Consider the following 13,983-nt stretch of genomic DNA (forward strand, 5'->3'; position numbering starts at 1 on the left):
AGGCCGGTTCAGGAAGCTCTGGACCACCAATGGAAACAAGCTTTCGGATGCTGGGAAGACATTGTCCAGATTCCATCGACGTTGCACAAGGCCCTTCGATGGTGGAACGCTCCGAGGAATCTTCTACAGGGAATGCCGTTTCAAGCACCGACATCGACCCTCCTGCTGCGGACGGACGCTTCCTTATCAGGCTGGGGCGCTCATCTTGCGGACCTCCAAACCAAGGGATCTTGGTCGGCACAAGAGTCCCAACTCCACATCAACGTGTTGGAGCTCAGGGCCGTAAGGTTGGCGCTGAAAGCCTTCCTACCGGTTATAGCTGGTCAAGTTCTTACAGTCCAGACAGACAACACGACCTCCATGCACTATACAAACAAGCAGGGAGGCACGAGGTCTCAGATTCTGTCGCAAGAAGCCCAACAGCTATGGGCATGGGCCTTGCGCTACGGGATACAGATCAGGGCAGAGCACCTTCCAGGAGTGGACAATGTCCTAGCTGACAGATTAAGCAGAGAATACACCGCGTCACACGAGTGGGAGCTGGATGAAAAAGAAACCCAACGGATCTTTGCCTTATGGGGCCATCCGCAGATCGACCTTTTCGCCACCAGGAACAACAAAAAATGCAAGAGATTTGCGTCAAGATACCCCGAGCACCAATCGCTGGGAGATGCGTTCTCAGTGGATTGGTCGGGGAAGCTCCTCTACGCCTTCCCACCCATTCCCCTCATGCCGAGGGTACTTCGCAGGGTGAAAGAACAGGATTGTTCCTTGATTCTTATTGCACCCGATTGGGCACGGCAAGTCTGGTACCCGACGCTGAGACATCTATCCTGCAAAACCCTGATTCGTCTCAGATCACATCAATATCTACTGACACAACAGAACCGCAAGGTCCTCCACCACGACCCGAGGAGCGTGTCCCTCAAGGCATGGTTCCTGAGCAGCGTAAACTAATGCACCTAAAGTTACCATCAGAATGCTGGGATATCATCAGGGCCGCTAGAGCCCCGTCCACGCAACTCACCTACACCAGAAAATGGACCAGGTTTTCCAAATGGTGCGAGACCTCTGCGATCGATCCCCTCACGGCCTTGGTTGATCAAATTCTGCCTTACTTGTTGCACCTGGCTAAATCAGGGCTCTCACTGTCCTCTATCAAGGTCCATCTGTCAGCCATAGCGGCCTACACAGTAACCGCGGAGACGCAAGCCTTACTCTCCTTACCAGCGATCAAGATCTTCCTGAAAGGACTGATGCGTACTTATCCGCCTACACCTACACCAGTTCCGGGCTGGAGCCTCAACACCGTCTTAACGGCCCTCATGCAACCTCCCTTCGAGCCCATACATAGATGCGATATGAAATTCTTGTCCTGGAAGACATCCTTCCTGGTAGCCATCACATCGGCCAGAAGGATCAGTGAGTTACAAGCTTTGTCTTCGGAACCTCCATTTACCTTGTTCCAGAAGGACCGCGTCATCTTAAGGCCTCACCCGAAGTTCCTCCCCAAGGTACTTTCGGAGATGTCCTTCACTGAGCGCATTGTGTTACCAACCTTCTTCCAGAATCACGCTTCGGAAGCGGAAAGGACATTACACACTCTAGACGTTTCTAGGGTGTTGAAGTTTTACTTGCAAAGAACCAAGGAGTTCCGCTCCTCAAACCGGCTATTCATTTCCTTCTCTGGCCGTACCAAGGGCCAACATATATCCAAACAAAGTCTGGCACGCTGGGTATCGTCCTGCATCACCCACTGCCATCAGTTGAAAGGCGACCCTTTAACTAGACCGCCGTCTGCTCACTCCACCAGAGGAAGGGCGGCGTCAACAGCATTCCACGCAGGGGTGGCCTTGAAAGACATATGCAGAGCTGCCACGTGGAGCACTCTACATACTTTCGCGAAACACTACTGCCTGACTGAAGATACCAACAAAGAAACTGCAGTTGGACAGGCAGTGCTCCGCCACCTCTTTGTGTAAGGTAGGACCAGCCTCCTTTCCCACCTTTCCCGAAGTATGTAACCGTTGTGTTGCTGCATGGTAAAGGTTTGATCAGAAATATGTTTTTCTGTAATTATGCATATCTGTTTATTATGGTGGCATGTTTTAACTGCTTGGTATTCTATTCAAGCATCTGAATCTATGAAAGATCCAATGCTGGAGAAGTCTTAGTTACTTACCTGTAACTGTATTTCTCCAGCATTGGTATCTTTCATAGATTCACATGCGCCCGCCCGCCTCCCCTGAGAGGCTGCTCCTATGCTCGGCATCCATCATACTGTAATCTCTACGGTTCAAAATCTGAAGATGACTGCCGGGGGCGGAGCTTAAGCCCTGCCACCTCATTGGCTGGGGCCATAAAGGACCAAAGTGAGGTGGAGGGACTACACAATGAAGTGGCTCATAGGCTATAATGGGCTATGTACATGCACTGCTAGATGGCAGTGTGTATATATATATATATATATATATATATATATATATATATATATATATATATATATACGTATATGTATGTATATATATATATATATATATATATATTTAAAAAAAAAATTATTATAATTATTATTTAATTTATCACCGAGGATTCCCAGTCTGACCACGGGGAATATTCAAGCATCTGAATCTATGAAAGATACCAATGCTGGAGAAATACAGTTACAGGTAAGTAACTAAGACTTCTTTTAAGTGGGGCCTCTCAGACCATTGTGTGTTTCTTCGTGATGCCACTACAGGACATCCGCCATGTTGCCCACCATTTGGCTTCTTTTTCTAGTGAATTGCTAACCTGTTTTTCTCTATTCGAGAGCTGTGTCCATTTGGAGATGTGCCATGAAAAACTGATGGTTGTTAAAAGTGAAGGTGACACTTGATGGCACCACGAGCCAAACGCTTCTTGTAAATTGAAACCTTTCTATTCAGTTTCATTTCATATTTTTTGCAAACACCACAAGAAAACGCATGCCGGCCCATGGAGTATGAAATTAACTACCCAGTTAAATCGGTGTTTTATTGCACTCCTTTACCTCCTTGAACACTGGTGTTCACCTGCAGAATCCAATCATAACCAAGAGGAAGCATACATCTTCCCGGTGAAGCCTGTGCTGTTCTATATTCCAGTGCTGCTGCTTCTGTACTGTGGCCAGTCACAACCCACAAGAAGATTTGCATGTCTAAATCACCTCTTTTGGCATAAAACACGAGTGTTGATGTCAAATCCAACTACCTTGCGTATTTGTTGATATTTATTTTAAGAGTATTCATTTTAATTAGGTGCTAATGTAATATTTATGTATTCCGGTAAATCAGAATCTGGGGTTATAGTGTCTTTATTAATAAAAAGTTCTCTTTAAAAAAAAAAACGACACCAGCCAAGCAGATGTTCGTAAGCGTCTGCCAATTTCCTTCGGGCCAAAGTGTGGTCTATATGTATTGATATTAAGCTAGGGAGTCGTCCAGGTTTTCTGCGCAGGAATGCACACAGTGGCTGCTTTCCCTTGTTGCCCAGTGCCACTCGTGCGCGCGCTCCTCGGGCGTGTAGTAGTCAACCGTGCACCCTCCTTGTTTACAGTAAGCTCTGCATTTCCAGCGGAAGTTGCTTTTCCTGAGAATGGCAACTTTTGCACGGGTAATTTATTTTTATTCCCGACGTCCTGCTTCTGGAAAGTTCCCCTTTCTCACGTTATCGTTAAGCAGTAATTAGTATTCAAGGGAAATTGGTCTTAACATATTAACATTGGTTAAGTGCCTTTAGACCTGTACCACAGCCAATGCCTTATTGGAGAATGTAATTGGGGACTGTGTGTATGTAATTAATTGAATTACAATGAAGAACTTTCATTAAGCAATATTCTAGTACATTAAAGTAATAAGGGGACATTCTTGCAGTGCAATTAGCCTTGTATGCTTGGTTATTCGAGGAAATGCATATTGGTCTTTCGAATGGCAGCTTTTTAATGTATATATTTTTTAAATACGTGTTTTATATCTTGCCAGGATAAACTGTGCAGCATGCCAGTAAGCCACACGTTTCCGTAACTTGCTCGCAAAAAACGGACTTGTGACTCCAACCAAAATAAGCGTGTATTTTATACCTTAAGGTAGAACTTAGTTGAGACTAATCCACGTATCTCCTACACTGAATTATTTTAATAGTTTTTTGAAACCATATTAAAAACACTTGAGGTTCAATAAAGAAATTGATATGTACAGTTAATATGAATTGGTGGTTTATCAGACGTGTGCACTTAGTCTACTTTTCCACTGGGTCTCTATTATTTTACACATTAATACTAATGGCATAAACGTGGCTGTGTTCCTAAATGATTCTTAAACATTGCTTTTTCACATCTGGCCTTACTGCCTGAGCTTGTGAACCAATCCTGATTTGCCGAATAGTCGTCGAGTGCTCATCTGGAAAAGCAAAACCCAAACCCCCTCCAACTCTCCTTTTCAGCTTCCCTGGGCTTTATAAAAAGGTTATTAGGACCCCAGAAGTGACCTTTCCGTCAATGCTGGTCGAGAATGGCCACTTCCCTGTGGTAACACTGCTTGCTGCATGGTTTTCTGCTGGACTATAGTGTGATATAATGGCCATCTCTGGCAGCCTTTTATATATATCACTGAAAAACGCAGGGGACCCCACACTCTAAACTAGGGTATTAGTATAACAAATTAGAACAGAAGAAATAGTCCAGAGGAGCTTGCTTTATAAACAAAGTATCAAAAGGAATTTTATTAAACCTGATGCATCATTTAGGCAAACGAGTTAATCATGACTTGATCAGCACTTAAAGTATTATTTACATTGCAGGAGAACTAACCATTAAGAACATACCAATTCATACAATTGACAATAAATCATTCGCCCATTCGTCCACATTCATCCACCATACATTCAACAATTCATAAAAATTCTCCCCAATTACAATACATGTGGTAGGACCTACTAATGGTCACAACTAAAAAAATCATTTTATGAAGTGCATTCAATGTACAAGACCACTAGAGTTGTAACAAGTGTGATCCACAAAACGATCACATCCCCAATTTCTCGACCGTTTTCGATGTATGAAGGTCGCTTGACAACGTCTTCATCAAGAAAAAACATGTATAGTTGCAGCTAAAAAGCAAGGTGGCAAATCCACACAATGTCGGAAGCCTCAAATATGATGGCCAAACGGGCCAAAAGTGCCACATTAAGAGTGGTGCATTCCCCATGACGAAATTGGAGGGTGGATGGTATAATGCATCCCGGAAATGATGTTATGGTGGGAAATCACGAGCTCAAGTTTGAGCTGGAATCATTGCATAACGCGCGTGCCCATAAATCAAGTCAGTACGGAGACGGAACGAAAGGACGACCCAGTGAAGTGCTGCAGTACCGAAAGATTCGGTGATGCCCACCTGATGACCTCATTTCCAGTCTTGGTGCAATCCCTGAGGCGTTAGTGAGGGATCCACTCGCTAGCTTAGTCGTACAACTGTTTAGAACCTAAAAGTTAGTGAGAGAAGCTGCTTCTACAGCTTGCTGGTGGGAGTAGAGCTTGCGTATACACATTGGTTGAAGAGCAATCAATGAGGAGTATAAGGGTTCGTTAAGAGTTGCTGAATCGTGATCTTGGCTAGTGGGACGAGCTGCTGCTTGCGCTCCATGGTAGAGCTCTTAAGTTTACTAAAAGGAGCTGTCCCTTTAGCTTATTTGTAGAGTTCTTAATTATGTTCCAAAAGGAACAGTGAGCACTTCTCTTTCAGATCATATTTCTTGGCTTGTGTCACAACCCTCGCCCAAAACCCCCTCTGGCAAACCCATTGGCCAGGTGGGGCCATTTAAACCACACCCGAGCAAGACAACACGCTTCGCGTTACTTTGCAGCTTGCAACGTGACGCTCACCGTGTCCAGCTATTCCCTCGAACCTCGGAGAAGCAGAACCTGCAAGGAGACAAAAGGAACATCATTAGCAGCAGCATCTTACCTGCAGTCTTCATCTTTAAACACTCGCAGCTACTGAGAACAGCTTCCTCGAATCTGCACGCCTCCCAGACAGAACGACCTGAAAGAGGAAGATAGAGGCAACATTAAAGAAAGCAGTAGAGACATTTACAAATTACGAACTGCTCAAAAGGCTTACCTGGCTGGTCGCCTCTTGGCTGGCACCACTCCGGACATTCCACTCGCGCTGAAGAACACAGCAACCTACAAGGAAGGAAAACACAGGTTAGCAAAGGCAAGACTTTGCAGCGCTGCGCATAGCGCTTACTTACCGCATCATAGCGCTCTTAATGTGCCATCATTTACCAGCGGGGCTCAACCAAGCTAGTTCGCTGCGCTGAAGCTCTGCATACCTAAGGGAGAAAAAAGAGACAGTTTAAACAAAAAAAGGCATGCAGGATAGCAACAAAACTAAAGAACAGCAATAAGACCTACCTGAACAATGTCAAACGGGCCGGCATCAGTGAAGTAACTGGACCGCACTCGCCCATGAAAGACAATGCGCCCCTGCAAAGAAGGCAGGACGGAGAGCACGCCTAATTCTACCACAAGATGCCAATTCTTGCATTTTAGACAGATATAATTGGCATAATTGGGTTTGTAGGTTGATACAAGTAATGGAAAAGGTACAAATGCCATAATGCTCTTGTCTACAAATCTGGAGATTGGCATGCAGACACCTGGCAGTCATGGCTGTACAATAATTGTTTAACCATAACATGAGAGCTGCCATTGGCTCTTCATGCAGTTTGTCTTTTCACACCACCCGCTTCAGTCCCTGGTTTCCAGCAGTCTTCATAAGCAGTCTGTGATCAGGTAATTGTTTGCACAAGGGGAGGAGCATAAAGTCACTCAGACTAGAGATAGTTGCAGTCTCTGCTGGTATCTGAAAGAAGCAATTCCTAAGGAGAGTAGAGCTGGGCTGAGATGGCAAAAACAAGGACATCAACATTTACAAGGGTGGGGAGCAATAGGCCAAATCAGGGTAATCAGTGAGCGTTGGGATGTGGGTACAACTAGAAAAATAGGGCACAGAGGGGAAAAGATGGGGGGATAGGCATAGAAGAGGATACATTGCAACAGAGAAGACGTTGATAAGGGCAGAAAGACAAACTGGAAAGCAGGGTGATGAAAAACTGCTGAGTGGCTAAGATCCAGTCTACACAGGAGAAAACAAGACAACAAGACCTGAAGAGGATTGAGGGGGGCGGGGGGAGAGGACAACAGACGCAGCTGATGGGTCGGGAGCAATGCGTGGGCAGCTGGAACTGCTCAAGAGTGAGCAAAGAAAAGGCGGGACCTTCATGGAAATACCTCAACGGTAGATATGGCTGGTAATATCAGATTTTAAGTGCAAAAGGTTGTTACACTAAAATCTTTGTGTAAACAATACAGCAGTCACAAAAGAAATAATCCAGTACAAATGCACACGTTTTCAAAAATTCAATACGTAGGAACAGATCATTTTAATTAAAATTAATATACTTCATCAAATATATCCTTTATATTTTTAGCGAATTCCAGAACAAGACATTTTTTATCAAGTACATCCTACATCAAAATAATAGATTATTTTGGGTTGTACATATTTGTACATATTTGGGCAAACATCAAAACATATAGCTATTAGAATTTATCGAATTTGGGGCAATATCTTTGAACATCTCCACAATTTGTCTTAATCGACATAGAGAAACATTGATGTTGGCCTGTGTTTCGGTATTTCTCCTTTTTCAGGAGTATGATATTTTAATCCCCTTCATATATTCTATAAAATGAAAGTAAATATAGAATTACTTCACTTGATATAATAAGTAGAGGATTTCTAAAAATTAAAAAAACTAGAACCAACCTTCAAGATCATCAGGGTAAATATCCAAGTACTTCCCATATGGGACCAGCAGCATGCTTCAGTAATATATAGATGTTTCTGAAATAGGAACATAAAATGTAATGCATGTGTATCCCTAACAGCTCACTAAATGCTCTAGTGCAATTCTCAAAAGGGGGCACTCACTGTTCCAGTATTCGTTCTAAGGACAAATAAAGCACTGATCCTTCCTAAGCTTTGGGATAATGTTTGGTGAAACCGCAGCAACATTTGCATTTGCTATGCATGGGTCTTACTCAAGCCATTCGTAACAACTAGACCAATCACAGCAATTACTTGATGGTAATACAAGGTTCCCATACTGAAATAAATCCCGATACAAATCGCATGGATCTTAATTGAATAACGCAACTAATTTAGCAAACATTTTGGGGCCAGACTTGAAATAAAGTGGGGAATTCGAAAACAGTCAATAAATACATAAACCATTGCTCTTCACGGCCTACTTCACAGTTTGAGCGATACACATGGTTATTTGGAGTTGATACAAAATGGCCATCTTAAAGTGGCCGCGATTGAAACTGCATATATCCTGACTAGATAGTCATGTTTTCCTGTTCCGAGGTAAATAACAATGTAATGGCATGAAATCTCCCTCTGTAATGTATCCCAATAACAATGTGGAAGCGCAGATATGTCAACAATAACCATATTAACCAAGAATTCAATGTCAAGTTCACAAAAGTCAACGCTGGTCCCAGTCCATATTGAGACCCTTAGGAAACAGTTCCGATAGTTTATGTATACAGAACATTTCCCTTTGACATAACAATTAAGGCAGCTTTAAAGGTGCATACAATTCCCTAATGGCATAATACTAAATCATAAATTAAAATGAATTTCGCTGAAACCTCTGAGAGGGATGTGCAAGCACCCCACAAGTTAAGGGGTTAAGACGGAATGAATCAGTAAAAAAATTTAAAAAAATTAAGGATAACTAGTTACAAAACGACAAGGGAGTTAAGTCCATTTAAAGTTTTGGAAACCATGGCATGACATAGTAAAGCGATTCTCTCTCATCTTTTTGTGTGTGTAGTAAGCTATAGTTTATAGTATGCAGTGAAACTATATGTACTTTTAGGATATTATAAAAACAATTGCATATTTGTTTTCATCAAATGCATCAATTATTTGTAATGTTTAAACACTAGTTTTAGTCTGTATTTCCACTTGCCATTTGAGGCTTTAAATAAACAATGTCCTGATTATATCGGACATTTCCAGTTATTTTCTGATAGGGATGTAATTTGACAGCTTTTGAAAACTCTCCTGAGGCACTTTAGTAAGAATCATTTTCCTTTTCCAGCATGGGGTCTGGCATGGATTCACATGCTCATGAATATTCCCCATCAGGCTGGGGATCCTCAGTAAAAGAAACAGTTTCAGTTTCTAAACTGTCTTTCTCCTATACACCAATCACTGAGCCCGGGGTCATACTGCCCCCAGCCAATGACTACCCTCTACCAAGCCCCTCCACTGGCAGCCATCTTCAGATTTTCACTGCATGTTCAAGTGTTGGGGGAATCGCGTTTTTCAGTTCAAGCTTTTCTGTGTTTTTTCGCTTTTGTGATTGGAAAATTATATTTTTCTGTCAATCGAGACTGTGCTCAATGGCTTATTCTTCCAATTAACGGGGACCCATTTTTCGGCATCCTTCATTGCCCCTCAAGGGCATAAATCATAGTGTTCTTCTTGGAAGCTTCCAAAAGTTTTCAGGCCTACACTGCGCCGGATCATGTCGGAGAAGGACAGAGCTTCCCTCTTCAAGCTGTGCACCAGCTGCGGTTTGCAGAATGTTTTCGGATGACAAGCATTCCCAGTGCCTGTATTGTCTACACCCGGCGCATAAAGAAGATTGTGAAATCTGCTGTGGCTTTACCAAGCGCACAATGAATGATCGCCACGTCCGGTTGGCAGTGTGGCTCAAGACCAGGGCATCTACGCGGGTGATTAGCAGGGGCAAGCCTCTTCCGGATCCAGCCAAACTGAGCGGGCTTCTAAGTCCTTTGAAGGCACTCCATCCTGGAGGTCCCAACACAAGGCCAAGCACTGTGAGTCCGCTTCCATAGGGGTCGCCGCTCCAGTGGGTCACGCAACGGTCAGGGTGCATTTGTCTCCTGTCGGCCTTGATCTCCAGCCACCGCTCCAACTCTTCATCCAAGAGGATAAGGCCAAACGGGTTAATGGGTCTGAAAAGCCTGTGAAGGAGAAGGCCAAGCAGGACAAGGTGTCCGAGCTGCCTGTGAAGAAGGCCAAGATGGCCGACCTGCCTGTGAAGGCCCAGGTCAAATCATCATCCTCCTCGATCGAGATGGTGGTGGCCTCCCTTTCGAAAGCAAAAGGGTCTGGCCCTGTCCAGGGTGCCCCAGCGGCGGCCAGAGAGTCTCTCCCGGCCAGGAGAGAGTCTTCGTTCAAGCCGATAAAAAAAACTCTGGAGAAGAGGATGCCAGACCACAGCCCGAGACCGACCCATCAGGACCCAAAGAAAGGGGGTGGGGGTAACTCCAGGGCATGGACATTTCTTCACTGATGAGGAGGAGATACTTTAAGACCACACCATCCACGGTGGTGACAACGGTGATTGGAACGTTGAAGAGATGCCACTGCGATTGGAACGTCGAAGAGGTGCCCGCCGGAGGCGACGTCGATGGGGTCGACATGGGCGCTGGGCCCAGTGACCCAGTTCCCCAGGTGCCCCCTGGAGATCTGTCGCAGGATATCCTCTTGACACTCCACATGCTGGTGTCAGAGATTCAAAGGAGACTGCTGATGGCTCCAGCGGCACCACCGGTGACCCCGTTGACACCGGGGCAGCCACCAGCGAAGAGGAGGAGACACCCAATGCTTTCATCCCAACTGTTGCTGCCCTCCCTCACCCCCCTAGGGTGACGGAGACAGACACAGCGATGACTGATACGGACGATGACGCAGGTCTGGGAGACCCTGCATCGCCGGTGCCGAGAGCTTCTCCACTGGACGAAGTGGGATCTTTTAATTCCATGATTGCCTGGGCGTCAGAGATTTTTCAGCTCACCCCGGAGGAGAAGGAGGGGGGGTTCCTGTACCAACGCCGGGAGGGGAAGAAGAAGACTATCCTGTTGGTAGCGCTCCTGGACGACGTCTGGGATGAGGGGCTGGCTTTGCTGAAGAACCCTGCTTCACCCCCAGCAAAGAAAGACCGGCTTGAAAAGAGGTGCCGGAGTCTGCGCTCAAGTGCCGACGGTCTCGCTGGACTCGGTGGTCTCGGCGGCTGCCAGGAAGAAGTAGTCAAGTTCGTCTTCATCTGTACCCTGGGACAATGAGGGGAAGAAATTGGATTCCATGGCTAGAAAGGTAATCTACTTGGCGGCGGGGACACCGGTGAAAGTGGCCAACGCCTTGGTCATCATGGCCAGATATGACCAGTAGCTTTGGTACAAGATGGCTCTGCTCCTGGTTTTCCTCCCCGATGACAAGCGGGTGAAGGCTTTGGAGATCCTCCCGGAAGGCGACGTGGCGTTGGACCATGCCATCATAGTGACACTGGACATTGCGGCCACAGGTTTCCGCCAGATGGGCAACAGGGTTTGCCTCCGCCGTCATTGCTGGCTCAAAATCCACCAACATCAGGCAGGAGGTCCAGACGAAGGTCCTGGACATGCTGTTCAGAGACAACATGTTCAGGAAGGCTGTCGATGAATCCCTCCAGGCCATCAAGACCGACACAGAGATGGCCCGTGCCATAGGCACTCTGCAAATAACAAGGGGGGGCTCCTGGGAGAGTCTCTGCCAAACATGAGTCCTGGTTACAAGAGCCTTGCCCAGAGTCTTTAGCTCACTATCTTTCACAGAGGAGAAATATCCCAAACATATCAGTCCTTGTCCTGCCTTGGGGCAGTCCAGCACCGAAATGCTTGGCAATTCTCCTCTGGACAAGAGTACCAACAGCAACCCCAGACACGTGTTTCGGTCTGGTTGAACCTCATGAGTAGGTTGTAGCTGTGCCTCTCTAAGAATAGTGAGCAAGGGGTCCACATCTGGATTCCCCTAGTAATTTAGGGTGAGACCCACCCAAGTTAGGCACTCTGCAGCAACACTGCTGTCCTTTTGTTTATCCGGAGGGAAGTCTAGCACGTCTTCAAAGGGTTTCGGCGGGGGCTCATCCTCTTTCCGCCAACCCTCCCACTCCTCGACCCAGGAAGCCAACAGGGGTTGCTCCAAAGCTTTCAGAGGTGGCAACAGTCGTCAACAAGGTTCCCAGTGTGGTGCACCGACCGTCAAGCAGGACTGAACCGGCCAGGACGTCTGGCCTGCATCCCGGTGGGAGGCCGGCTGGCTAAATTCGTCAGCGTGTGGGAAACCATCTCCACCGATCGATTAGTGCTGGATGCTCTCGCCCACGGACACACTTTAGAGTTCCAACAGAAGTGTCCACGAATACCACCAGTGGCCCGACAGGAACAACACATACCTAGCTGCTCATGGAAGTTAGGCCAATGTTAAAAAAAAAAAAAAAAAAAAAAGTGGCGATGGAGCTAGTTTAAAGCGACTCCGGGGCTCCGGAGTTTAATAAAGGTATTTTCTCATAAGAAAGAAGACTGGGGGCTGGAGGCCCATCCTTGACCTACGACGGCTCAACAAGTACATAAAGTCCCAGAAGTTCAGGATGGTCACACTGCAGCATGTGCTCGGCCTGCTGGAGGAGGGGGACTTTGTCGTCGATGGATCTAGAGGATGCATATTTCCACGTCCCCTTACACAAAGGACACTGCAAGTTTCTGCGCTTCGTCCTTGAAGGGAAGCATTACCAGTTCAAGGCTCTTCCCTTCGGACTGAAGTCAGCGCCCAGAGTCTTCACCAAGTGCTTGGCTTCGGTGGCAGACCATCTACAACTGCAAGGGTTCCACGTGTACCCTTACCAGGACGACTGGCTCATCTGGGCCAGTTAAAAGGACATTGCCGTCGACCATACGGCGAAGATTGTCCGGCTGCTAACAGAACTAATGTTCTCTGTGACTTATGCAAAGTCCTGCTCGACTCCATTGTAGAACGCGCTGTTCCTGGGGCCCAGGCTTGACACAATATCCTGCCTGGCGTCACCGTCTGAGGAAAGGTTATCGGCCATCTTGGGCAAGGTGCAACGGCTGTTGGCCGGTGAGCACCATCAAGTCTCTACTCCGCATGATGTCGTGCATATACCTGATTCGGCTCTGCAGGTTGCAGATGCGCCCGCTGCAGGAATTCCCCTATCCTCCCTCACTTCACCCTCATATCCCTTCCTCCCCCCTCCTGTCCTCTCCTGTCCTCTCCTCTCCCCTCCCCACTCACTGATGAATTGCTCTGCTTACTGTTTTTATTGGTTTGATTCATTGTAAATTGCTTCTTGGTTATAATGTTCTATGTATCCTGTTGTTATAATGTAAAGTGCTTTGGATGAAAGCACTATATAAATAATAAATACAATACAATACAATACAATTCCTCGACGCCCGTTGGGTCCAGGTGTCTGGAGGCATCCAGGTGTCAGAAGGCTTCCAGGATAGGATCACGCTTGATGTGGTGTTCCGTCGAGCGATAAGGTGGTGGGGCGTATGCTCCAATATCACCGGAGGCACAGATATCCAGCGCCCCGTACCAGGTGACTGTCATGACAGACGCTTCCCTGGAGGGATGGGGAGCCCGCACCGGACGTCTTCACGCAAGAGGCCTGTGGCTGCCGGAGGAGAAGACACTACACATCAACGTTCTGGAACTACAGGCAGTGTTTTGGGCCCTCAAGTCGTTTCTGCCGTCCCTCAAGGGCAAAGTGGTGAGGGTCTTCACGGACAATAGCACTGTAATGATTTGCATCCGGAAACAGGGGGGGCGCCAGATTCTCAGCGCTCTCCAAAGAGGCGCAGGATTCATGGCACTGGGCCGTCGCCCAGGGGATGTTCCTCATTCCGTTTCACCTGACAGGGGTAAAGAACACCATTGCCGACTCCCTCAGCAGGGAGCTGCGCTCTTGCGCGAGTGGGAGCTTCGGCATGATCAAGTGGATAACTTTTTCCTCAAATAGGCAGTCCCCAGATCGATCTGTTTGCGACAGCGATGAACTCCAAGTGCCGGAGGTTTC

At 46.6% G+C, this 13,983-nt stretch overlaps 1 protein-coding gene across 9 annotated transcripts in view; it reads left to right on the top strand.

Moving 5' to 3' along the window:
• MAPKAP1 (MAPK associated protein 1) overlaps positions 1 to 13,983 on the top strand; it is a 1,504,770-nt gene that overhangs the window by 1,088,969 nt on the left and 401,818 nt on the right. The window lies entirely within an intron of this gene.

This window comes from Ambystoma mexicanum, chromosome 8 (assembly GCF_040938575.1).
Source record: "Ambystoma mexicanum isolate Mex_15411 chromosome 8, UKY_AmexF1_1, whole genome shotgun sequence".
Lineage (NCBI taxonomy): Eukaryota > Metazoa > Chordata > Amphibia > Caudata > Ambystomatidae > Ambystoma > Ambystoma mexicanum.